We start from the raw sequence: 27,133 nt of genomic DNA, 5'->3' as shown, positions 1-27,133 counted from the left end.
AATGAGCTGGATAGCCTACAGCTGCAGCTGAGCCTAGAGAGGAACAAACCCCAGGAGAGAGATGAGACTTATTCCAGCCTATTGATGAGATTGAGGAAACTGAGACCACAGAGCTTTCAGTGGAAGAGGAAGGCTGAACCCTCGCAGACATCATCCGCCATCTTGCTCAACACATAGCAAATGACATTGGATTAGAAAGTACTTTTTACTGTACCTTGAGTTGGATTTTTTAGGGCCTGGTAACTAAGTTTCTACCCCAAATAAATACCCTTTATAAAACCCAACGCATTTCTGGTATTTTGCATCAGCACCCCTTTGACTGACTGCGGCGGCTTGCTCGGTCGGTAGAGGTGGGGTCTGGCTGCGGATGAGGGGTCGGTCCAGCTCTGGACGAGGGGTCAGTCCCGCTTGGGATGAGGGGTCGGTCCCACTTGGGACGAGGGGTCGGTCCGGCAGCAGACGAGGGATTGGTCTCACAAGGGGTTGCGCGGTTCGGCTGATGGGGTCGCCTGGCGAGGCCGGCGACGAAGGGGTCGCCCAGTGAAGCCGGTGACGAAGGGGTCGCCCGGAGAAGCAGGCAACGAACTGGGGACAAGGGAGGCCAGGCCCTTGTCGGGGGCTCTCAGGACTGGAGGGCGCACGGCAGAAGAACTACCGCGGAGACAAGGTAAACACGCAAGTCCACTTTACTGAGGGAGAGGCAACAGTTTTATAGGGGCTGGGGAAGGCTGATTGGTTGAAGCCATGCCCTGTTCTGATTGGTTGCCGGTGAAAGGTCAGTGGGCGGTACTGGACGGGGGAGGGGTGGTGGTTAGGGATTGGCTGTCGCTGTTGCTGGGGGAAGGGGCAGGGTTTAGGGATTGGTGGCTGCTGTTGCTGGGGTGGAGGGCAGACTGGATTTTTCCGCCCACGCCTGGCTGTTGCTGCTGTCAGGGGAGGGGAAAAGGGCAGACTGGATTTCTCCGCCCATGCCTGGCTGTTGCTGCTGTCGGGGGAGGGGAAAAGGGCAGACTGGAATTTTCCGCCCTGCGCCTGCGCAGGGAGAAAGAAGAAGAAGGGTGCCGCCCCACAGGCATCGTGTGGCGCCATCCGGGAGGAGGGGCGGCCACGGAAGCATGGCTGCCGAGAAGGGGAGACCCGAGGGCACTCTGCGCCCATGCCGAGCTCCCTTCAGGGGTGGCAGTGGGCCCGACCAACCACCCTATTAAGGGGGCAGCGGAATTAGGCCTACCGCGGCCGCTCCCCTGCTAGGCCAGCCAACCACACTTCAGCCCGAGGGGTGACCGCAACTGACTAATACATTAATAGAACTGCAAGAATTCACCAAGTATGCCTAGTGAAGGAAGATAGACACCTGGTTCTTGATATTGATGATTGTACTCGTGAACATTTTCTTGTGAAATTGAAACTTAGCCTGGTATTATATATTGCCTAAGAGTTACCTCCTGAAAGCCTCCTTGTGGCTCAAATGTGGCCTCTCTCTAAGCCAAACTCAGCATATGAATGCACTACCTTCCTCCCACAGCATGGGATATGACTCCCAGGTCCTGGTACTGAGGGATTATTACCAAGCACCAACTAGCAATGCATCTGGGAAAAGACCTTAGTCAAAAGGGGGAAATATTAAATGCAAATATGTTTTTATGGCTAAGAAATTTCAAAGTGAGTTGGGAGGTCATTCCAGAGGGTACACTTAGGCATGTCTCAGCAGGATCTCATTGATTGCCACAGTAAATAGTGCCTCAAACAGTGGAGCTCCTGAAGGCTCTAGAGTCATCCAGACACTATAAGCAGGACAGACAAGCTCAGGAATTTGGCACCCTGTCAGTGGGCCTTACTCTGGAATTTATGCTCCCAAGTGTAACAGCCTTAACTCATTTATAGTTTCCCTACACAGGACTCTTATCCCTTTTATTTGAACCTATAATTAGCACTATACTTGCTAAATATATGTCCCAGAGACTTAAGTCTTTAGGCTCTTCATGTGCCAGTTGAGTCCTGAATCTCAGGAGAGTTACAACACTTACTCTCTACTAATTGGGCTCACCCAGGACAACTAACAAGGAGATGATGATGGACAACGCCCATCCCAAAGAACAGAGAATATTTGCAACTGCAAGCAAGATAGCTTCCATCCATCTGCCTCATGGGACCTTGGCCTCCTCTCAATTAGAAACAGAGTGGGCACCACCATCCCTAAATCCTCAAGATTGGGGAAGAAACAATGGATGAAAGTAGATATTATTATTCTATGGTAGGCTTATTGTTATTCTGGCAAATCAATTAGAAACAGAGTGGGCACCACCATCCCTAAATCCTCAAGATTGGGGAAGAAACAATGGACGAAAGTAGATATTATTATTCTATGGTAGGCTTATTGTTATTCTGGCAATGGAAGAAGTTTTATCATTGATATAAAAGCAGTGGCCACCAGAGGTTCTGAGGGGAGGGAGAGGGAAGAATAGGTTTAATATGGGGGCATTTTCAGGACATTCGAATTGTCCTGAATCACATTGTAATCACAGATACAGGTCATTATATATTTTGTCCTAACCTACAAAATGGTGCAGGATAGAGTGTAAACTATAATGTAAACTATAGTCCATGGTTAGTAGCAATGCTTCAATATGTGTTCATCAATTTTAGCAAATTTACCATACTAATGACGGTTGTTGTTAATGTGGGAAAGTGTGGGAATGATGTGGGCTATGGGTGGGAGGCTCTTTGTCTCTTCAGAGATAACCTTAACCTAAACTGTCTGTCCTGACTTGTGGGTGTAGGATGGTGAGAGGCTGCAGTCCTGCCCTTGGTAACCAATGCAACAACTCCAGTCCAGGAAACAGTTTATCAGTGCAAACTCTATAAACTTTAAATATTCAGGGGAAATGCAAACCAAATGTGCTAAAAGCTTATCTAGAATGTATGAAGTCCATGCTAAAAGCTTACCTAGAATGTGGAAGATATGTGCTAATTCAAGCCTATTGAGAACTGAAACAAAAGAACCATTTGGCCTTTCCTCTCTGTATAAAAGGGATTCAAAAATCTTGTTCTGGGCTCAGGTTTGAAACAGAAAGCTCCCGAGTCCGGCTGGCCTTCAATAAACCATTTTTCCTTCTCAAAATCATTCCTGAGTCCTGGCCTTTCTATATACAAATAATTGAATCTCTCTCAAATTCTATAATAGGAAGGGGAGGGGGTGCAGCATATGGGAATTCCCATATATATATTTTAACATTTATGTAATCTAAAGCTTCTCAAAAGTAAAAATAAAAAAGTAAAAAATCTGTAAGTACTGAATTTAATATTTAAGAGATTAAATTATAATCATTAGTTTATCTAAATATATAAACTCAAAAGAGTCACTAGAACAATTTCACATGATGCCATTATGAATTAAAATATTCTTTCTATTAAAAACAGAAAATAAATAATAGATTAATTATGCTTGAACATGCTATTGGCCTTTCCTGTTTATCGATCCACTGAATTAACAAGGCTCACATTTGTTTTTCCTTTGATTTATAAAAGCAGTAAGTGTTAAAAAAGAAGCTGAAGCTACTAAAATAATTGACTGTAGCTATCTAAAACAATTAAACAGTTGTCTTTGCCTCAAAAAAAGGATTGGGAAATTAATTTAAAAATTACATAGCACAGGAGATAGATTCATATCTATGCCAACATATCATTGAATACATGTGATAGACTCTCAAAACAGGTGGTGTTTTGAAAAATGATTACTCATGAGAAATCTCTTGTCTGGAATACAGAATACCTGGAATATATCCACTTCTATGATGCTAAGGACCATAGTTACTGAGTCATAAAATTGGAAGGGGGAAACGGACTTTGGCCCAGTGGTTAGGGCGTCCGTCTACCATATGGGAGGTCCGCGGTTCAAGCCCCGGGCCTCCTTGACCCGTGTGGAGCTGGCCATGTGCAGTGCTGATGCGCGCAAAGGAGTGCCCTGCCACGCAAGGGTGTCACCCGCGTGGGGGAGCCCACGCGCAAGGAGTGCGCCCGTGAGGAAAGCCGCCCAGCATGAAAAGAAAGAGCAGCCTGCCCAGGAATGGCGCCGCCCACACTTCCCGTGCCGCTGACGACAACGGAAGCGGACAAAGAAACAAGACGCAGCAAATAGACACCAAGAACAGACAACCAGGGGAGGGGGGAATTAAATAAATAAATAAAATAAATCTTTAAAAATAAATAAATAAATAAATAAATAAAATTGGAAGGAACTGAGCTATCATTCTCTTCCATCTTCAGAAAATAACTATCTCCAAAATACCTGAAAGATTTTTATGCATCCTTTTTAAAAATTTTCAGTGATTGATAACTTAGTATGACCAAATAATTCCATGCCCCTTCTTCCCCTGCATTTATTTATCTTCTGTATCTGTTTTTGTTGTGGATATTGTTTTAAAATAACTTTTGACATATAATTGATTATAATAAACAGCATGTAACTAAGTGTACAATTTGATGAATCTTTTTACATGTACACACATAAAAACCATCACTATAATCAAGCTATCCAAAATTTCCATTACCCTGAAAATTTCCTTATGAAACTTTATAATCTGTTCCTCCCTCCACTCTGGTTTCCAGGCAACACTGAACTGATTTCTGTCACTACTGATTAGTTTGCATCTTCTAGAACTTTATAAAAATAGAATTCATGTCTATTGTTATGTATATGAGTAGTCTATTATTATTACTGGGTGATATTCCCATTGTACCACAATTTGTTTTTTCATTCACCTGTTTGTGGACATTTGGTTTGTTTCCAGTTTTTGGCTGTTACAAAAAAAGATTCTTTGAGTATTTACAAAGTTTTGTATGGATATATCCTCCATTTCTTTTGGGGATATGTCAAGGAATGGAATGATTATACCATATGGGAGGTTTGTGTTTAATTTTAAAGAAACTGCTAAATTGTTTTTCAAAGTGATTGTACCATTTTATATTCCCACCAGCTGTGTAGAGAGTTCTAGTTGCTCTGTATCTTCATAACACTTTATATATGGTCAGTCATTTTAAATTTAGCCATTTTGATGAGTGTGCAGTGGCATTTAATTGTGCTTTTAATTTTAATTTCCTTGCTGTCTAATTATGTTGAACTGATTTTCCTGTATATATTGGCCATTTACATATCTTTGTAGGTGAACTGTATGTTCAGATCATTTACCTCTTTTTTATTCGCTGGTTTTCTAATAAAACTTTAAGTGTTCTTCATGTATTCTATAAACATATCCTATGATAATGTATTATACAAAAATACATTGTGTATATTTGCAGAGGGGATTTTCAAGGAGGTAATGACTGAAACTTCTAAAACTGTTGAAGTACACCAATTTAAGATGCCTGATGTACAGCAAATAGAAGAAATAAATAGAAATCTACACTCAGTAGCATTACAATGAAACTGTACAATAGAGAGGAAGAGAAGTCATAGAATTATCCAGAAAACAAAGAAAGTTACTTCAAAGGTCTAGCAATTTCTTAATGGGGACAGTGGAAGGCAGATAATAAGTAGAATGATATCTTTGCATAATTACCACTTTACATCTGTTCTGCATTCCTTCTTGTATTTCAGACATTTCCTTCTATTTGATAGGCATAATTTATGTTTTCTTTTGGTGAAGTTCTGATGGGACTGAACACTTGTTTTGCTTGCTTGAAAACGTCATTTTGCTGTCAGTCTTGAAATATATTTTCTTGGGTATAGAATTCTAGATTATTACCTATTTCCTTCAAGCCAATTTGAGATAGTGTTCCATTGTCTTCTGACTTCTATTTTTGCTGCTGAGAAGTTAGCTCATAATCCAATTACTGACCTTTAAAAATAATCTCTCTTTTATATCTGGCTTTTTAACATCTTCAGTTTGTTATTGAAATTCTGCAGTATCACTGTAATGTGTTTACCATAATATGGATTGCTTTTAAAATAGCTTATCTGGATTCTTCAGGCTTCTTGAATCTGTACTTTTGATCTTTCATCAGTTTTGGAAAATTCCCAACTTTGATTTTGCAAACATTACCTCACCCTATTTACTTTTTCCTTGCCTTCTGTAACTGGTTAAATAAATGTTAAACTACCTCTCTCAGTCCTCCATGTCTCTTAACTTGTTATCAATTTTATGTTCCTCTAGGCTTCATTCTTTTAATTTATTCTCATCTGTTTTCCTGGCCACGGATTCTCTCTTAAGCTTCTTTTAATATGCTGTTAAGCACCACCATTGAGTGTTCAATTTCAGTTAATGTGTTTAAAATTTCAAAATATTCTATTTGGTTCTTTTTCAAATCTATTAGGTCACTTTTTAGAGTTTCCTATTACCTACAGATATTTTAAAGTTTGACTTTATTTTTTTCAATATTTCAATCATAGTTTATTTATAATCTGTTCTTCTAATTTCATTTCCAGAATTCTTTGTGGATCTCCTTCTGTTGGCTTCTGTTTCTGTTGATGCTTGCTTGATGTACCAGGTTTCTAAGTGTCCTCAGCTCTGTTTTACTCTTTGTCCTTGAAAATTTATTTATAAAAGTACTCTGAGGCCTAGTATGAAGACTCATTCTTCCAGACAGGATTTATTTTCACTTCTGGCAAGTTTTAAGAGGAAATAGTAGTTTGAGATCACTTTAAACTAATTACACTGTTGGAAGAACTTTTTTTGACCACCAAGGTATTAGGATTTGTAGATGCAAACATGCCTGATGGCTGGCTTATGATTATTTTTTTCCTAGCATTTTGTTTGTTTGTTTTCCCTTTTCTGCAGTACAGTGTGACTTTCCTTGCACTTCCCTTCAGGAGTAGGGATTAGAGTAGCAGGGGCACATATTTATTTCTGGTTCATACTTGTCTGACGGATTAACCATCTAAGGTTCCACTTTATGCAGGAGGGTCTCATACTTGTCTTCTTACCAGGGGCACACTCTAGATATGGACTTCTTTCTTTTTTGCTGTACAAAACTACCAAATATTGAATTTAATTTTGACAAGATTGGTAAATGCACTTGGAACAAAAGCAACTTCAGAGTTCCACTCACATTTGATTTCATGCTTTTCCTGAGATTTGACCAGTTAATGTCTTTCTTTTTTTCAACTTTTCTATTCTCTTAGGGAATTTTTTAAAATACATTTTATCAGGTATTTTTAGTTTTCTTTCAGCAAGAATATTGGTCTGATGATATAGCCTACAATTTTCTCTAAAATGGTACTTTTTTATTCAAGAGTTTTATTGTAGTTCTAATAAAGAAATTTTGCCTTTCCAGTTGAATGGCTTTATTTATTTTAATTTATTTATTCTGTTCTATTTAGTATTGGAAATCTTAATCAACTGGAAACCACAAAGTCTATATTTAATGAATGAGATGCTCTACTTTTTTATAGCAAATTTTTTAATTCTTTTTTTTTAAAGATACATAGATCACACAAAATGTTACATTAAAAATATAAAAGTTTCCCATATACTGCATTCCCCAACCCCCCAGTCTCCCACATCAACAACCTCTTTCATCACTGTTGCACATTAATTGCATTTGGTGAATACATTTTGGAGCACTGCTACACCACATGGATTATAGTTTACATTGTAGTTTATTCTCTCCTTCAGTCCATTCAGTGAGTTATGGCAGGATATATAATGTCCGGCATCTGTCCCTGTAATATCATTCAGGACAACTCCAAGTCCTGAAAATGCCCCCATATCACACCTTTTCTTTCCTTTCCCTGCCCTCAGCAACTCCCATGGCCACTGTCTCCACAGCAATAATGCAATTTCTTCCATTGTTAGAGTCACAATAGTTCTATAGTAGAATACCAGTAAGTCAACTCTGATCCATATTTTATTCTTCCATCCTGTGGACCCTGGGATGGCAATGTCCACTCCACCTCAAAGTCAAGAGGGGGCTTAGATCCCAAATGGCAGATGGATGGGATTCTCCTGCTTGCAGTTGTAGACTCTCTCCATTCCCTGGACCTGGTTAAGTCCAATGAACCGGAGAGTAGGTGTTGCAACTCTGCTGAGGCTCAGGGCCCAGCTGGCACATGGATGAGACTCTACTTTTTTGAAATAAAACATCTTCCCTTTCTTGGCTTGTATTTGGCAGATTTATCTTGCTTCAATCTTCCTACTGAAAACTCCATCACAAAATACATATGAATTAACACAGGAAGCCACGTATTTCTCTTTCACTGGATTATTATTCAGTCATTTTTTAATTGTCCTTTTTATAAAAAGATACATAGATCACACAAAATGTTACATTAAAAAACATAAGAGGCTCCCACATACCCCACTCCCCACCACCCCCACTCCTCCCACATCAACAACTTCCCTCATCAGTGTGGCATATCCACCACACTTGATGAACACACCAAGCACTGCCGCAGTGCATGGATTATAGTTTACATTGTAGTTTACACTCTCTCCCAGTCCATTCAGTGGGTTATGGCAGGCTATATAATATCCTGCACCTGTCCCCACAACGTCATTCAGGACAACTCCAAGTCCTGAAAATGTCCCCATATCACACCTCCTCTTCCCTCTCTCTGCCCCCAGCAATTCCTGTGGCCACTGTCTCCACATAGACAACACAATCTCAATCATTTTTTATTTTCATTTCAGGCAAATCAAACTACAATTAGTAGACGGCACCAGAAATAGTTTCAGCTTACATGAAGTTTGTGGTAAGAAAGGAAGAGTTCTAAATTATTTCAGTAAGGGGGAAAGTAGTTGTAATATGTTACCTTCTCCTAACCATCAGATTTTCTCTGTATTTAAAAGCAAATCTGGCATATTTGGATCAAGGATTTGGGACCTCATCCCCCCATATTAATACATTCTCATGTAAAGTTTGATTCCTAATATGGTTTCAGCTTGCTTTTTATAAAGCTGTCTCGGAGAACCGTTTCTGAATTATGAAAGTACACTGTTCTAGGGCTCCAGAATTTAATTCCAGCTCCATTACTAGCCACCATCTTTCTGAGCCTCACTACACTCATCCAGAAAAGCCATAGATCTAATTGGGCAGTTTTGATTACAGGGTCTTGTTAAATCAACTGCATCCTGGATATCATGAATTAGAATCCCTGGGGTTGAGCCCTGGAGGAAAATAAAATATGTATATAAATTATACATATATTATACATACAATATACATATACATTTCTACACTTTTATGAAATCCTTTTATGTCCAAGGACCATCTCACTTGTTCCTTAATTTAATCCTCACAACAAGCCAGAAGGTGGGTATCACCATCCCCATTTCACTGAAAAGTCTCATTGAGTCTCAGAGAAGTTAAATGACTTGCTCAAGGTCATACTACTAGAACTAGAACAGGACACAGGGCCAAGTTTTCTGTCCTCTTCCTATGACATCAAAGCCATATCATATTAAAATAATATTTTAAACACATTGTGATAAAATAACATACTCCCCTAAAGCAAATATTTTCATCCATGTATTAATATTACTTAGCAGCTACAAAATAAAATGACTTCCACTAATCATAATACTACTGAAGTTATTGTTTGAAAGCCCAACTATGATGATGGTACTACATTGTTTAAATTCTACACCTTTTGGCTTCTGAATGCAATTCAAACTTCTAATCTTAACAACAGTAGTCAATTTTGATTTAAGCCTGAATAATACTCAGACTTCATTTCTATTCATAAAAATTTGACGCAGTCATACCAATTATCTCATACTTTCTTAAAATTCCTATGCTGTTTTATGCCTCTGTTCCTTCCACATGGAATGCTCTCCCCAAACATCTCTCCACCACTCTTTCCCCCCATGGCTCTCCCCACTCTCTCTTGTTCAGTCAATTTCTGTTCCTAATTGAATACTGCTCAGCTGCCACTTTAATTGTGAGACCGTCTCTGACCATGCAGACACAAATTCCCCAACCTCACTTCTCTGGGGGTACTATGTTTATACTTCAATTAACCTTTAGCTTGCTGTATTGAAATAATTTCCTTTCATGTCTGTGTTCCCCACTGGACAACGAATTCTCTGAGAGTAGAGTGACTTATTCATCACTATATACCAAGTGTGTGGTACTGCATAAATACTTAAATTAATTAATTTAAAAAATATTACATTTATACATGAGCCAGAAAATTCTTTATAATCTCTCTAGATTTAGATTTTGTCTTTTATGTGACTGCAACTTAAAAAGCTTGACTCTCTTCCATCTATGCCAATCCCCACTCCCATGGCCCCATACCATGCTTGGAGCCACAGAGAAGACTCAGATCTCCTCTGCCTCACTCTCAGCCTCTGTGTAAAAAGTCTGTAGAGAATTAGCTTGGAGGCAAGTTGCCTGAGGGTGCTATTATCAAAAGTGAGATGTCACATTCAAAAAAGGGTTTCCATCTGTTTTGGAAACAGGAGACATTCTACTGCATTAATGAAAGCTTGCTGTGTCTACATTCCTTCTACAGAGGCAGTCTGGAACATGTGGTAATTTGATAGCAAGGGTCTGAAAGTTTAAGCTTGGTTGTAAATGAGGGAATAAGATGTTGTGGAGAGGCATTAAGTGTTAGCATAAAATGTCAAAAGGAGTAAGAGAAGGCTTTGCTGGGTACTTCATATGGGGAAGAGACTGGATTTCCTTCCTAGGACCATTTCATAGGCACAAAGATTCAAGAGCATCCTTCTACCTCAAGAAAACCACAGCTCATTCAATTCTCTTTGCCTCAATTTGGTATCTCCAAAGAACATTTTAAATCTTACTTTTCTAAAGAGGCTTCCCTCTTGACATCTACTGGCAGGAGGATTAAATGAGACCCTGGGCAATAAAGTCTCCAACTCAGCATTTGACAGGTAGAATGCTTGAGACAAGTGGTAGTTGAATCTGAATAGCTGTAAATTAGCAAATTGATTTTCGTGTTTACAAATCAGCCTTGGGTGAGACTAGGTGGCATAAGCCACTCTCACCTGGCTTTAATGAGTTAACCTACAAGGTCCTGGAATATCAGAAGGTTTAAGGCCTTGGGTTACAGGGCACAAACCCATCAGCTCAGCTTAGCACAGAGCCTTTAACATGGCAATGCTGGGCGACAAGAGGCACAAACTCATCTCTGTACACTGCCCATTAAACCATAGTGAAACCTCTGTGAGAGACTTCAGGAGTACTTGACAAGTCATTTATTTTCCTGCCCTATGCTTAATCCCTTTTCCTTCTCAAAATGAGATTTAGGAACATGTGACACAAATTGATGTGGACTATGGGTGGGAGGCTCTTTGTCTCTTCAGAGATAACCTTAACCTAAACTGTCCTGACTTGTGGGTGTGGAATGGTAAGAGGCTGCAGTCCTGCTCTTGGTGACCATGGCAATGACTCCAGTCTCAGGAGGCTATTTAGCAATGCAAATTCTATATACATACCAGTCAGTCCAGGGAAACTGATGGTGGTGATGTCAAAACTTAAGGGAACTTGGACTTGGCCTCGAATGGGAAATATAATATAGCCTGTTCATAAATTCAAAATCATCTAATTCTATATCCAAGTGTGCCTAGTCTCTAGAAATCCAGTTAAGTGATACGGGCTTTGAATGTTCAGAAAGGATGTAAGACTGAATGTATATTCAAGGTTGCATCCAGACAGAATGCGGCAAGATGCTAATTCAAGCTCACCTGAGGTGTGGGCTTCAAAACCTACCTGGTACTCAGGCAAAGACTTAACTAACAAAGAAAGTAATTTTCTTTGATAAAAGCACCATTTGACTCCCCACCCTGTATAAAAGGAACTTGAAAATCTCTCGGGGCTCGGGTTTGCAACAGAAAGCTCCTGAGTGGCAGGCCGTCAATAAACCATTTTTCCTTCTCGAAATCATTCCTGAGCCCTGGCCTTTCTATACGCAAATAATTGAACCTCTCTCAAATTCTACAACAAAGTGAGGCAACCAGGCCACCAATGACAGGGCTAACCATACCAGCCAAGTACAAACCTTTCTGACTTATCTCTCACTTTTCACTCCTCTCTGGAAAGCTAGAGAAACCAGAGATAGCCCAGTGAGTAGAAGAGGAGGAGAAAAAGAGCAAAGTACAGAAGTTGGTTAAGGTCCCTTTCCCTACTGCAGCTTTCTAAGCTTAAATATCAGGCCAGGCTGATAGGGAAGATGTGTCTTACATAAGAAAATAAATTTTGATTTAGACTAGAACAAAGTCACTTATATTAAAAACTAAGAATAAACACTTATGTGCAAGAGTGAAAGAAAAAGCTATTATGTGTTTTTGAAATTTCATCGAAAGGCAAGAAAATGATTGACAAAATTTGTTGGAAGGCAGTGGTATAGAACAACAAAAATAAGTAATTTATAATTTTACCCCTATTGAGTATAATTCACTCAATTAAATCAATCTCTCTCTCTTTCTCTCTCTTATTTCTCTTATATATGTGTGCCAAAAATTTTAGTTTTCTCTCAACTTTGTCCTCCAGACAAGACTAGGGCCTTTCCTTTCATCAGCAAAAACTTATTAACTTGTTAGTTTGTTTGCTTTTTTAAAAGTATATATATATATTTTTAAAAGATACTTAGATTACACAAAATGCTTCACACAAAAAGATAAAGGATTCCCATATGTCCCCCTCCCCACACTTCCCACCCTTCCCCATATTAACAACTTTTTTCGTTAGTGTGGCACATTCATTGCAATTGATGAACACATTTGGAGCATTGCCACTAAACATGGTTTATACTTTATATTATAGTTTATACTCTCTTCCACACAATTCTGTAAGTTATGGCAGGATATATAATGGTCTGTATCAGTCATTGCAATGTCATTCAGGACAATTCTGAGTCCCCAAAATGTCCCCATAATATACTTGTTTTTCCCTCTCCCTGCCTTCAGCACCTCCAGTGGCTACTGTCTCCACATCAGTGACACAATTTCTTCCATTGCTAGAATACCAATAAGTTTATGGTAGAATACCAGTGAGTCCATTCTAGTCCTTATTTTATTCCCCAGTCCTGAGGATTCTGGGATGGTGATGCCCACTCCACCTCTAGTTGAGAGGGGCTTCAATCCCACATGACTGATCGATGGAACCCTCTTGCTTGCTGTTGTAGACTCTCTCTGTTCCTTGGTATGGTGGTTGTTCATTCTCATTTCCTTGTTAGTTGTCCTGGGTGAGTCCTATTAACTGGAGTGTAGGTGTTTTAACTCCACTGAAGCTCAGTGCCCAGCTGGCACATGGATAGCCCAAAGATTCAAGTCTCTTGGACGTATACCTACCAACTCCAGCACCAAATATAGGTTCAAATAGAAGGGGCAGAAGAGGCACGTGGAGAGAAGTTCCAAAGAAGGGCCCACTGATGAGGCACCAAATTCCAGAGCTATCTTCCATGACCGTAGGACCTGGGTGTCTCCAGAGTCCCCAGGAGCCCCACTATTTGGGGTAGTATCTACTTTGGCAGTCTACGAGATCCTGCTGAGGCGTGCATAAGCGTTACCTTTGGGATGACCTCCCGACTCACTTTGAAGTCTCTTATCCATACAAACTCATTTGTCTTTACCTTTTCCCCCTTTTATTCAAGGCCTTTTTCTAGTTGCATGGCTTATTCATATTTGGTAGTATTTGGTGCTGGGAGACTCATCCCCAGGAGTCATGTCCCATGCTGGGGGGAAGGTTTATATACTGAGTTTGGCTTAGAGGGAGGCCGCATTTGAGCAACATGGAGGCTCTCAGGAGGTAACTCTTAGGCACCCTACAGCACTAGGTTAAGTTGCAATTTCAAGAGCAAAGGCTCATAAGAATAATTGTCGATATTAAGGACCTATCAATGGACCATCCTTTTTTACTAGGCATTGATTGCCCTGCACCTGGGAGATTGTTGCTGTTCCTTTAGAGAATGTGGCAGAGCTCACCAGGATGGGAATTCAATATTCTTTCAGTTATGTGAATCTTTGCCTACTATGACAATGAACATTTGAACAAATTTATGTACCTTATATGTATGTCCAGGTGAGTTTCCTCCCATGTATCCCCCATCACTGACACCCCACACCAATGATCCTCCCCTCCCCTGCCACAGTTATGACCCTACTGTGGTTCAAAACTTTTCAAAAATGAAGCCAAGAATATCACCAAATATAATTAATGGGAAAATGAAATAATAATGATAGGTTTAAACATAAGAAATAAAATACATAATAATTTAGACAAAATAAAACAAAATTTAAAAATTGGGATATTAAAAATTACTGAAAAATATTGAAAAAATATTTTTGATGTTTTGCCTTCATCACTGTAATATCTGTTGTCCTGTATATACATTGATATTTTCTTCCATTTCTTCCTCAGTGTCTTACTTTTTTTCATTTTGTCATGAAAGAAGTTTTAGGTCACAGAACACAGAACACAGGAGACTCCCCCTTCCTGTATCAATAACCTTTTTACATTTGGTACAACTGATGTACAAATATTGAAGCATAGCCATTGATCATGGTCAATGGTTTATATTATGGTCTACACACTAGACCATACACTTTTATATGTTTTTTATAAATTTTAAAATAAATTTTAAAATAAATTTTTGATGAAATTCAAAATAACCTGTATCCATCATTGCAAGATGATATAGAACCCTTCCATTGCCCCCGAAATAGTCCCTCTTCTGTCTACTCTATTCCTCCCTCCCTCTCCCCTTCGGGCCCACGAAGACAACCACCAGGCTTATCTCCTTAAAGGATAAGATTCATAGTTACTTGCAACAACATTGAAGGTTTGACACACTGGTCTATCCTCCCTTATTAGGAACTGCCCATCTCTTGAAAGACACCCACCCCTCTGTTTGAGAACATACCTGGCCTCCCCAGGATGGGAGTCCAACTCCTTTCCATTCATGTGGGTGTCTACCCACTGATACGACACACTCTGACAAAATTATTACTCGCGCATTCTCTAGAAGACTGCCCCAGGTGTGCCCTGTCATGAATGCCCCCCATCCAACACCCTAAACCAGTAACCCTTCCTTGTCATATTGTCAAAAGAGCTTCCCCAACATTATAGTTTCAACCACATACCCGCCAATCCCCAGTGTTCACCTGCTCCCTCCCAACTCTAACCCATTGCCATGGACCATCCAACCCACCGTCTCCACCCTTCCCCTGTCAAACTTGCACCAACCAACCCAATAGTATCACTACACCCCTGTCATATCCCTTGACTGCACAACTACTCACTTCCGCCTTAACATAATATCACCTATCTGGGCCTTAGTTCACAACTGTCTTCTCCCTTTCTATTTCTTGTAAACCTATTTCCCAGACTCTAGCTCTCTGTGTCTGCTTGATTTGCTTAATTCATAGCAGTGAGGTCTTGTAATATTTGTCCTTCAATGCTTGGCTTGCTTCACTCAACATAAGGTCCTCAACATTCATCCATGTTATCCCGTGTGTTAGTACTGTATTCCTTCTTCCAGCTGACTATTATTCCATTGTATGTATATACCACATTTTGTGGATCCATTAGTCTGTTGATGGGCATTTGGGTTGTTTCAAACTTTTGGCAATAGTGAATAATGCTGCAGTGAACATTGGTGTGCATATATCTATTTGTATCCTTCTTGTTTTCAGTTCTTCTGGGTATGTACCCAGCAGTGGAATTACTGGATCATATGGCAGATTTATAGTTAGTTTTTTGAGGAACTGCCAAAGTGTCCTCTGCAATGGCTGGGCCATTCTACATTCCCACCAGTAGTGGATGAGGGTTCCTATTCCTTGACATTCTCTCCAACACTTGTAGTTCTCTGCTTTTTAAATGGCCACCAGTCTAATGGGTTTAAGTGTTGGGGGCAGTAAAAATGAGCACACACCGAATTTAGCAGAGCCAGCAGCACGGCCCCCGGAGTGGAGCCAACTTTCCTATTTAAGTAAGCTATAATTAGTTCACCACAACATGACGGGTCCCACATCATGGCAGAACTCAAATCTGCCCTGTTACTTCCTCATTCTTCTTCCCCCTCAGTTCTTTGTTCTCTGTCTTCCCGCCACTGCCCAGGCTGATAAGATAGTGCACAGGCGCAAGGCACGAAACTAAGGTCTGCCTCCCACCCCGGTGACAGCAACAACCAATCCTTAGCCTCCACCACCTCACTCCCCACTCCTCCCCCTCCCGAGGGTATATATACTTTGCCCCCTTTAATAAAGTTGCAGTTTGATCAGAACCCTGTCTTGCTGTCATTCTTTGTGTCTCTTGTCCCACCATTCTTTCTCGGCAGGTTTCGGGTCTCCGTTGCCGTCCCGCGGGCTGGGACATTTAAGATAATATCTCATTGTATTTTTGATTTGCATTTTCCTAATAGTGATGTTGAGCATCTTTTCATGTGTTTTTTAGCCATTTGAATTACTTCTTTGGGGGAGTGTCTTATCAAATCTCTTGCCCATTTTTAAAATGGGTTGTTTGTCTTTTAATTTTCAAGATGCAGGATTCTTTATATATGCTGGATATTAGACTCCTGTTAGATATATGGTTACCAAATATTTTCTCCCATTGGGTAGGCTGTCTTTTCACTTTCTTGACAAACCCCTTTGAGGTGCAAAATCTTTTGATTTTGAAGAGGTTCCATTTATCTATTTTTTCTTTTGCTGTTGTACTTTGGGTATGAAGTTCATGAAACCATTTCCTATTACAAGGTGCTGTAAATGTTTCCCTATATTGTCTTCCAAGGTTTTATGGTCTTGGCTCTTATATTTAGATCTTTGATCCATCTTGAGGTGATTTTTGTATAAGCTGTGAGATGGTGTTCTTCTCTCATTCTTTTGAATATGGATATCCAGTTCTCCAAGGACCATTTGTTGAAGAGGCCATTTTCTCCCATTCACCCTCCAGTTCTCCAAGGACCATTTGTTGAAGAGGCCATTTTCTCCCATTCACCCAAGGCTTGGTGGCCCTGTCAAATATCAGATGACTGTATATGCAAGGATCTATATCTAAACTCTCAGTTTGGATCCATTGGTCAGTATGTCTATCCTTGTGCAAATACCATGCAGTTTTAACCACTGTAGCTTTGTAATATATATATATATATTTTAAAGATTTATTTTTATTTATTTAATTCCCCTCCCCTCTCCCAGTTGTCTGTTCTCTGTGTCTTTTTGCTGCGTCTTGTTTCTTTGTCCGCTTCTGTTGTTGTCAGCGGCACGGGAAGTGTGGGCCGCGCCATTCCTCAGCAGGCTGCACTTTCTTTCGCACTGGGCGGCTCTCCTTATGGGCGCACTCCTTGCGCGTGGGGCTCCCCTACGCGGGGGACACCACTGTGTGGCAGGGCACTCCTTGCGCGCATCAGCACTGCACATGGGCCAGCTCCACATGGGTCAAGGAGGCCCAGGGCTTGAACCGCGGACCTCCCATGTGGTAGACGGACGCCCTAACCACTGGGCCAAAGTCCGTTTCCCTGTAATATATTTTAAATCATGTAATGTGATTCCTCCAATTTTCTTTTTCTTTCTCAATATGTCTTTGACTATTCAGGTCCCTCGCCCTTCCATTAAATTTCATAGTTATTCTCTCCAATTCAGTAAAAAATGCTGTGTTGATTTTTATTGGGATTGCACTAAATCTGTCGATCAGTTTGGGTAGAAGAGACATCTTAATGATGTTTAGTCTTTCCATCCATGAACAGGGAATATTCTTCCATTTATTTAAGTCTTCTTTGATTTATTTTAACAGTGGTGTGTAGTTTTCTGTGTATAAGTCATTTATATCTTTAGTTAAATTTATTCCTACATATTTGATTCTTTCAGTTGCTATTGGAAATGTTTTTTTAAGTTGATTTTCTTCTCACATTGCTCATCTTATTGTACAGAAATGCTGCTCATTTTTGTGCATTGATCTTACAAGCTGCAACCTTACTGAACTCATTTATAAGCTCTAGAAGCTTTGTTGTAGATTTCTCAGGGCTTTCTATGTATAGGATCATTTTGTCTGCAAATAGTGAAATTCTGACTTCTTCCTTTCCAATTTGGATGTCTTTTATATATATATTTTTGCCTACGTGCTTGAGCAAGTACTTCTAACATGATGAGGAGTGGTGATAGTGGGCATCCTTGCCTTGTTCTTGATCTTAGAGGGAAAGATTTTAGGATTTCACCATTGAATATGATGTAAGCTGTGGGTTTTCATATAGCCTTTAATCATGTTGAGGAAGTTTCCTTCTGTTCCTATCCTTTGCAATGTTTTTATCTGGAAAGCGTGGTATATTTTCTCAAGTGCCTTTTTCTGCATCTTTAGAGACAATTGTGCAATTTTTTTTCTTTCGATCTGTTTATGTGGTATATATACTGATTGATTTTCTTATGTCAAACCATCCTTGTACACCACGGATGAAACCCACTTGGTTATGGTGTACAATTCATTTGATTTGCTGTTAAATATGAATAGCAAGTATTTTCTTGAGGATTTTAACATCTATGTCCATTAGAGAGATTGGTCTGTAATTTTCCTTACTTGTGGCATCTTTGGTTTTGGTATTAGGGTAATATGGTATCATAGAATGAGTTAGGCAGTATTACTTTTACTTCTATTTTTTGGAAGACTTTAAATAGGATTGGTGCTAGTTCTTTCTGGAATGTTTGGTAGAATTCACCTGTGAACATGTCTGGTCCTGGGCTCTTCTTAGTTGGGAGGTTTTTGATGACTAATTCAATTTTGTTACATGTCTTTGGTCTGTTGAGTTCATCAATTTCTTTTTTCATCAATGTAGATTGCTTGTGTATTTCTAGGAATTTGTCCATTTCTTGTAAAATATCATTCTTGTTGGCATATAACTTTTCAAAGTATTCTTTTATGATACTTTTTACTTCTGTGGGGTCAAGGGTGGTATCTCTTGCCTCATTTCTTATTTTGTGTATTTCTATCTTCTCTCTTTTTATCTTTGCTAGTCTAGCTAAGAGTTTGCCAATTTTATTGATCTTCTCAAAGAACCAGATTTTAGTTTTGTTTATTTTCTTGAGATTTTAAAAAATTTCTATTTCAATTAATTCTGCTCTAAGCTTTGTTATTTCCTTCTTTCTACTTCCTTTGGGGTTAGTTTGTTGTTCTTTTCTAATTCCTCTTGTTGTGTGGCTAAGTCTTCTATTTTAGCTCTTTCTTCTTTTTTGATATATGTGTTTATGGGTATGAATTTCCCTCTCAATACAGCTTTTGCTGCATCCCATAGGTTTTGATATGTTGTGCTGTCATTTTCATTCATTTCAAGGTAGTTACTGATTTCTTTTGTAATATCCTCCTTGACCCACTGTTTGTCTACAAGTGTGTTGTTTAACTTCCATATCTTTGTGCCTAATCTAGTTCTCTTGCCTTTACTAATTTCCAGTTTCATTTCATTGTGGTCAAAGAAATTGCTTTGTATAATTTCAATCTTTCTGAATTCATTGAGTGTTATTCTGTGGCCTAGTGTGTGGTCTATCTTGGAGAACAATCCATGTGCACTCAAGAAGAATATATATGTATATTTGGATGTAGTGTTCTGTATATGTCTATTAGGTCCAAGTCCTCTAATGTATTATTCAAAGTCTTTGTTTCTTCATTGATTCTCTGTTGAGATGTTCTGTATAATGGTGATAAAGTCCTCCAGTATAATTGTAGAGGCATCTATTTCTCCACTCCTTTTTTCCAGTGTTTGCCTCATGTATTTTGAGGTGCCCTAGTTAGGTGCATATATTTATGATTGTTCTTTCTTCTTTAAAGATTACCCCTTTTACTAATATATAGTGTCTGTCTTTGTCTCTTAAAATAGTTTTGCAATTAATGTCTATTTTGTCTGATATTAGTGTGATTACTCCTACCCTTTTTTGGTTATTGTTTGCTTATAAAATTGTTTTCCAGCCATTCACTTTCAGCCTCCTTGAATCCCTGGGTCTAAGTTGGGTTTCTTGTAGACAGCATGTAGATGGGACTTATTTTCTTATCCATTCTTCCAACCTGTGTCACTTGACTGGTGAGTTTAATCTATTAACATTCAGTATTATTATTGTCAAGGAATTACTTACATCAGCCATATTTTCTTTGGGTTTATGTATATCATATGTTGTTTTAATTTCTCTTTTTTTAATTTTTTCTTACACGCTCCTCAACTCTCTCTCTCCTGTTTTTTTTCTTTCTACCTGCAGAACTCCTTTTAGTATTTCTTCAAGGGCAGGTTTCTTATTGTCATACATTCTTAATTTATCTGTGAATGTTTTTGAATTCTCCATCATTTTTGAATGCTAGCTTTGTTGGATAGAGAATACTTGTCTGGAAGTTTTTTTTTTTCTTCTTTTAGCAGCTTAGCTATGTCATATCACTGCCTTCTTGCCTTCATTGTTTCAGAAGAGAGATCAGTGCTTTATCTTATTGAGGCTCCCTTGTATGTGGTAGTTCTCTTTTCTCTTGCTGTTTTCAGTATTCTCTGTTTGTATTGAGCATTGGACAGTTTGACAAGTATATGTCTTGGAGTAGGCCTGTTGGAATTTATATTGTTTGGGATGTGCTGCACTTCCTGGATGTGTACATCCATCTCCCTCAGTAGAGTTGGGAAGTTTTCAGCTATTATTTCCTCCAACACTCCTTCTGTCCTCTTTCCCTTCTCATCTTCTTCTGGGATGCCTATAATGCATATGTTTGAGCATTTTGTGTTGTCATTCAGTTCCCTAATCCCTGCTGGATTTTTTCTATCTTTTTTTTTAAAGATTTATTTTTTTATTTCTCTCCCCTTCTCCCCCCTGTCCCAGTTGTCTGTTCTCTGTGTCTATTTTGCTGCATGCTCTTTGTCCACTTCTGTTGTCAGCGGCATGGGAATCTGTGTTTCTTTTTGTTGCGTCATCTTGTTGTGGCAGCTCTCCGTGTGTGTGGCACCATTCCTGGGCAGGCTGAACTTTCTTTCATGCTGGGCGGCTCTCCTTACGGGGCACACTCCTTGCTCGTGGGACTCCCCTGAGCAGGGACACCCCTGCATAGCACGGAACTCCTTGTGCGCATCAGCACTGCACATGGGCCAGCTCCACATGGGTCAAGGAGGCCTGGGGTTTGAACTGCAGACCTCCCATGTAGTAGATGGACGCCCTAACCACTGAGCCAAGTCTGCTTCCCTTTTCTATCTTTTCCCTTTTCTATCTATCTTCTACTATCTGTTTGATTTCAGATGTATTGTCTTCCACATTGCTAATTCTTTCCTCTGCCTTTTCAAATCTGCTGTTATGTGCTTCCTGTGTGTTTTGACTTCTTGGATTGTGCCTTTTATCACCATTATATCTGTTATGTTTTTATGTATGTTTTCAATTTCTTCTGTATATTCTCCCAGTGTCTTCTTATTCTTAATCTCTTCCTTCACTTGATTAAATTAGTTCATGATATTTGTTTGAACAGCTCTGATTAATTGTTCCATGTTCTGTATCTTCTCCTGGTTTTTTGTTTGTTCATTAGACTGGGCTATATCTTCCTGTCCCTTAGTATGATTTATAATTTTTTGTTGGTCTTTAGGCATCTCTTTATCTTGATGAATTTATTCAGTTGATTATTTTCTCTCTCTTGGGTTTCATTTAATTGCTGTTTTTGTGCATGTGGTAAGTTTTCTGTTTGACACTTTGTTCCTCCTATTCTATTTCCTTGCTATTGTCTATGCTCCCTTGAAAGAAAAATATTAGGGACAGAGAAAGGGAAAGAGGTAAGAAGAGAAAAAAGATAATAGTAATAATAGTAGTAAAATGTAGAAGAGGATCCCTGTAAGTCCTAGGAAATGAATAATTAACTCATGTAAGAAGTGCAGAGGAATAAGAATGAAAAAGTGTGGTACAAACAATGAAATGAAAAACTGAATAGAGAAAAATATTTAGAATGAATTAAAAGGACAGAATGATAAGAAGAGAGGGAAGGAGAAAAGAAAAGACAAAAAGAAAAAAAGTTAAAAAAGAAAGAAAACAGAACAGAGGAGATAGAAATAACAAAGAAAAATCAAATAATAAACAAAGAGAAATGGAATGTAAGAACAAAAACAGAAAGCAGAAGATAGGAAGATAAAGGAAGGAAAAGAAATAGCATAGGTAGACAAAATTGGTATGCAAGAAAAGGGGAAACAAAGGAAGGGGAAACAGGAAACCACAAACAAGACAGCAGCACATAATTTTTAAAATGGGGGAGGGGGAACAGGAAGAAAGATGGAAAAAGGAAAAAACAAAAAAAAAAACAAAACAAAACACAAACACTCAAACAAGTAATCAAACAAAAACTCAGGAAAAATAGATTTTCCTCTTAGGCCCCTAAGGGGCTTCTCAGGCTGTAGGTGTTCATCAATCAATTACCGTGCAGCCTGCCCTCTTCAGGTTTTGAATCAGGTTTTAGCGAGTAAACTAAATTAAAATTAAAGAAAGGAACCTTTATAAGGAAAATAAGAGACCCAGGAGAAGCTAATACAAAAATACTGTCCATGTGTCCCTGTCCTAAAGTATCAGCAGGGTGTTTGATAACCTGGTAGGCCACTACTCTAAAGAGACCTGGGAATTGAGCCAGGAAACTCATATATTCAAAGCAGAGACTCCTCCACTGAGCTAAATTTTCTACTGGGTCTGTTAGCTAGAAAGCTATCCAGTCACTTTCCGTAGGGCATGTTTGACTCCTTGGAGTTGGGAAGATTACTACTGCTGATTAGGAGCCTGTCCCTGCCCCCTTTCTATTCTTATTGCTTTCTCTCCCAGGGCAGCAGGACACAATAGCCTGTGCATTGGATCCCCCCTCACCTCACCTGGTCAGGTTGAGTTCCCTGCTGAAATTCAAATGGGACCCTAGTATCCAAACTCACTGCTGGGAAATAACTCTTAACTCTTTTCCGAACCTCTCTCCTCCACCCTAGGGACCCTAGATAAGCCCTTGGAAGGTTCTTAAGTGCTTCCTACTGCCCTTAGGGGAGCTGCAATTTTGGTAGTTTTCAGCACCGGACTTGTCCAATTGTCTGACTCTGCCCTCTCCAAGCTCAAGTTCCTCTCTCCCAGGTTGGCTAGATAAAACAGGCTGCCTAGGCAGATTCGCCTTTTCCCTCCTCCTGGGGCCACCTCTTGCCAGCTGGTATGCTCCTTGAAGTTCAAAAGGGGCTTAGATAACCAAACTCACAGAAAGGAAACCCCTCTCCACCCTTTGCCAGTACCCTCTTAATCCGGAGTGTATGCTCTCTCCCGCTTCGTGGCTGCTGGGAATCAAGGGGTTCCCAGTGACTTTTTGCCTTACGGTGGGGCTTAGCTGTCTGCAGTTTCCAGCCTCTGGGCTGAGAAACTCACAATTTTCCCTTGAACTTTTTATCTCTTTGTCCTGCTCCCTCCAGATTGATGTTCTGAAGCCTCCTGCTCTTTGGGTTCCCAAAACAGCTCACTCAGGCAGAATCTTGTCCCTTCTCAACTGTTTTTTTTTTTTGCAAAGGAGGTGGTAAGTGCCCACTTAAACCGATACCATCTTGCCTCCTATACTTTGGTTTTTAGGTAAACATGCACATCTTCCTCCTCATGTGAATTTCTATAAAATTCTGCTGCTTCCTTTTGAATGAGCTACTAAAATTATATTTCCCCAGCCAATTACATTTCTGTGTTCCTCCCTGCTAGATATCTATTAAATATTGTGTATATGCAGGGCACTGGGATTTCAGGGCACTGGGATATCACTTCTTGATAACCCTGGATCTAAAACTCTATAAAACCTTGGCATAGGTTTCCATTGTGATCCAGGCTTCAGAGTGTGTCTGCTACCTTGGAACTCAATAAATGATGATGAATTCAGTTCTTACCATGGCCAGATACTCAACACATCTTCATAAAGTTAAGGCCTGCTTTTCCCTTACTCACAATACATATCCATCCTCAGGAGTTGGCTGAAACTCTGTCAGATAAAATCCAGCAGAAACAGGACATTGCTACTGTTTGTCTGTGTCCTTGGAACTTGTGCTAGGAAGTCACAGTTGCTACTTTCAAATAATTTATAGGTCATCAGTCCCTGTAGACTACTTAGCTGGCTCTTGCCCTTTGCCTCCAAGCCAAAGAACTCTTCCTGAACCTGCTGGGAACAGAAGCACCATCATTTTATTTATCCTATTTTCTGTGACAGTGAATTTTCATCCTGACCTTTTGCTCCCGATTAGTCCTTAGTGGGTCCCTCAGCTAACCCAGGTCTCTAAGCCTAATACTTCTGTTTTTTTAGCACATTCTTTTATTTTAGCCATTTATACCTTTATGTCAGTGTGCAATGGACTGCAGAGTGCATGTGACCATTTTAATAGAAAATGTTTCCTTCTATTATGGCAGAAGAGGTTAGTTCAGGTAAAGATTTGGTTTAAAACAAAAATTGCAAATAGGTAGGCATGGCCAGAGACATCTTTTGTTTCACACATGCAGTATAATTACATGTTTTTTGTTTTTAAAATTTCAAATTCTAAGATTGTTATTCATTCTCCAGTTCACTTCATTCCTTAGTCTATTACATTTATTTATTGTAACTGCTTATCTCTTGTAAACATTTGAGTTTGTAATTTCTGAGTAAAATCTCTGTCTCTGTTTGCCAGGGCTGCTGTAAGAAAAATCACAGACTGGTTGGCTCAAACAATAGGAATTAATTGTCTCACGGTTTTGGAGGCTGGAAGTCCAAAATCAAGGTATTGGTAGGCCATACTTTCTCCAAAGTCTATAGGTGGCTCAATTTCTGCCTCTATCAATGTGGCAATCAGTCACCTTTTGTCCCTTCCTCTGGCTTCTCCTTCTATATTTAAAATTCCTTTGCTTGTTAGGCCTCCATAATATTGATTTAAAACCTATTCTGATTCAATTTGGCCTCAAACTATTATTATCTTTGAAGATCCAATTTATAAATAAGCTCATATCCATTTGACATGGTCTTTAATGGGACGTGATTTGATCCCTAACACTCTCCTTTGACTAAAATGTTTTTGGGATTTAGAATAACGGCCTCTCCAAGATGTATGTGTCCTAATCTTCAGAACATTTGAATATGTTACCTTATGTGACAAAAGAGGCTTTGCAGGTATGATTAAATTCAGGATCTCGAGAGGGAAGATTATCCTGGATAATCAGGTATATCCAATGTAATTACAAGGGTCCTTGTAAGAGATAGGCAACAGGGTCAAAGGCCATAAAAGGAGATAGGACAATGGAAGCTGATGTTAAAGTGATGGTCTTTGAAAATAGAGAAGGGACCACAAGTAAAGTTATTCAGGCAGCTTCTGAACACTGCAAAAGGCAAAGAAAGATTCTCTTCTGGATCCTCTAGCACAGGGGTTCTTAACCTTTTTGGTTCCATGGACCCCTTTGCCAGTCAGGTGAAAACCAGGGGCCCCTTACTAAGCCCACACTATACTGTGCATTATTTAATAAATATATCACACTCACATCAAAATGTCCCCACAATAATAATGTTTTTTTAAAATTTCAAAATTCAAGCTCGTGGATCCCTGTTTAAGAACCCCTGCTCTAGAAGGAATGAATCCTGTAGACACCTTGATTTTAGCTCCATAAGACTCAGTTTAGACTTCTGACCTCCAGAATTGTCAGATAATAAATTTGTGTTGTCTTAGGCCACTAAATTCATGGTAATTTATTATGGCAGCGATAGGAAACAAATGCAATAAGAATTTTAAAAGGTTAAAAATAAGTCTAATCCTAATTTTTACCAGCATCTTTCTCATGTGGTCTTAGTGATCCTGTTGATGTAGCTTTAGTGACAAAAGAACTGATTCAGTGGAGTAAGATTTGCCTCTTTTCTAGAAATATGGCATATAACAATTATTATTTCCTCCATCTGTTGGATAAATAATTACTCTGATAAACCAAAGATCAATAAATTAATGGCTCCACAAGCTTTAAAATCTTTCACTTTTAGCACTCTTTCACCATGTTAGCAGCCAGAATGGGCTAAGATAAACCTTTCCTTTTCTTTTCTGGGCCTTTGACAACTCTTTTCTAGTTGTTTTCCTGTATAACCATGCTATCATACCTATTTACAGATAGTAACTCCATTTCATTTCCTCTGTTATTTTCTGCTATTTCATATTTCTTGTTTACCCTTCCTTCAGTGTCAGCACCTCAGAGACACTCCATTACCTTGCATGCTTTCAACTTTCTCCTGCCTATAAGGTCAAACCTACATTTTAGAGACTGACTTGTAGGATCACTAGAGTGTACCTCCAATGGCCTTTTTTAAAAATATATATTTATAAAAAACTGCTTTTCAGAGAGATGGGAAGATGGTGGTGGATTAGGCAGGAGGTGCTCAACTCTCTTACCAAAAACAAGAGAAAGAGTCAAAAGCTGTCTGAGGGATCTGCTTTGGGGGTCAGCAGACCAGGATAGTGCTTTACAGTTCCCAGGACAGTGAGGGACAGAGAGAGGAAAAACCCAAATCAACAAATTGTGAGTTACCAAATCCCTACCATGGCCAGGAAGGGCTCCCCACCTGACTCACAAGATATCAAAGTGAGGTAAAACCCCTGGCTCACTGCAGCTGACTGAGAATGGAAAAGACATCTTCCTCCCTGTCAGCTATTACATGGGAAAAGTGAGGGGAAGCAGGGTAGCTTTTCTTCAGTGAATTTCACCAGCAAAGCTGTCTTTGAATCTCAGGTCTGGACAGACCAAAACGCAGGACAACAGATACATCTTGTGGAAAGGTGACCCAATGAGCACCATCTGCTGGCCGGCCTGGAAATTGCATGGACATAAACGGATTTTGGGGTCTCTCTGTACTCTAACCCCTAGAGAAAATCTGCACCCCATTAGTGAGTCCCTGGCATGATTTTGATAACTTAAGCTGGGCAACTTTTTTCTAAGACACTCCATTTTATAGGTATGGAGAAGGAAAGAGAGGAAACTAATGGCAAATTCCTTTCTTGCTTGTTACTGGTCAGATTTTTAGCATTTCCTCTTCTTGGATTTTTTCTACAAAGAATGATTTTTCTACCTGTTAGTTTCTTTGCTTATTGTGGACATTTCACTCATAGTAAACAAAGCCACACTTCATGTTTAAATCACTTTTCTTTTATTTGTTCAAGAGCTATTTAAGCCCAAAAATGTAACTGGGCTTCCATGGCATTTTCTTTGTAGTTTTTTATATTGTCTAGATTTTAAAAAAAGATTTATTTATTTAT

Source organism: Dasypus novemcinctus, chromosome 6 (genome assembly GCF_030445035.2).
Source record: "Dasypus novemcinctus isolate mDasNov1 chromosome 6, mDasNov1.1.hap2, whole genome shotgun sequence".
Classification (NCBI taxonomy): domain Eukaryota; kingdom Metazoa; phylum Chordata; class Mammalia; order Cingulata; family Dasypodidae; genus Dasypus; species Dasypus novemcinctus.
Note: the sequence above shows the minus strand (reverse complement) of the source record.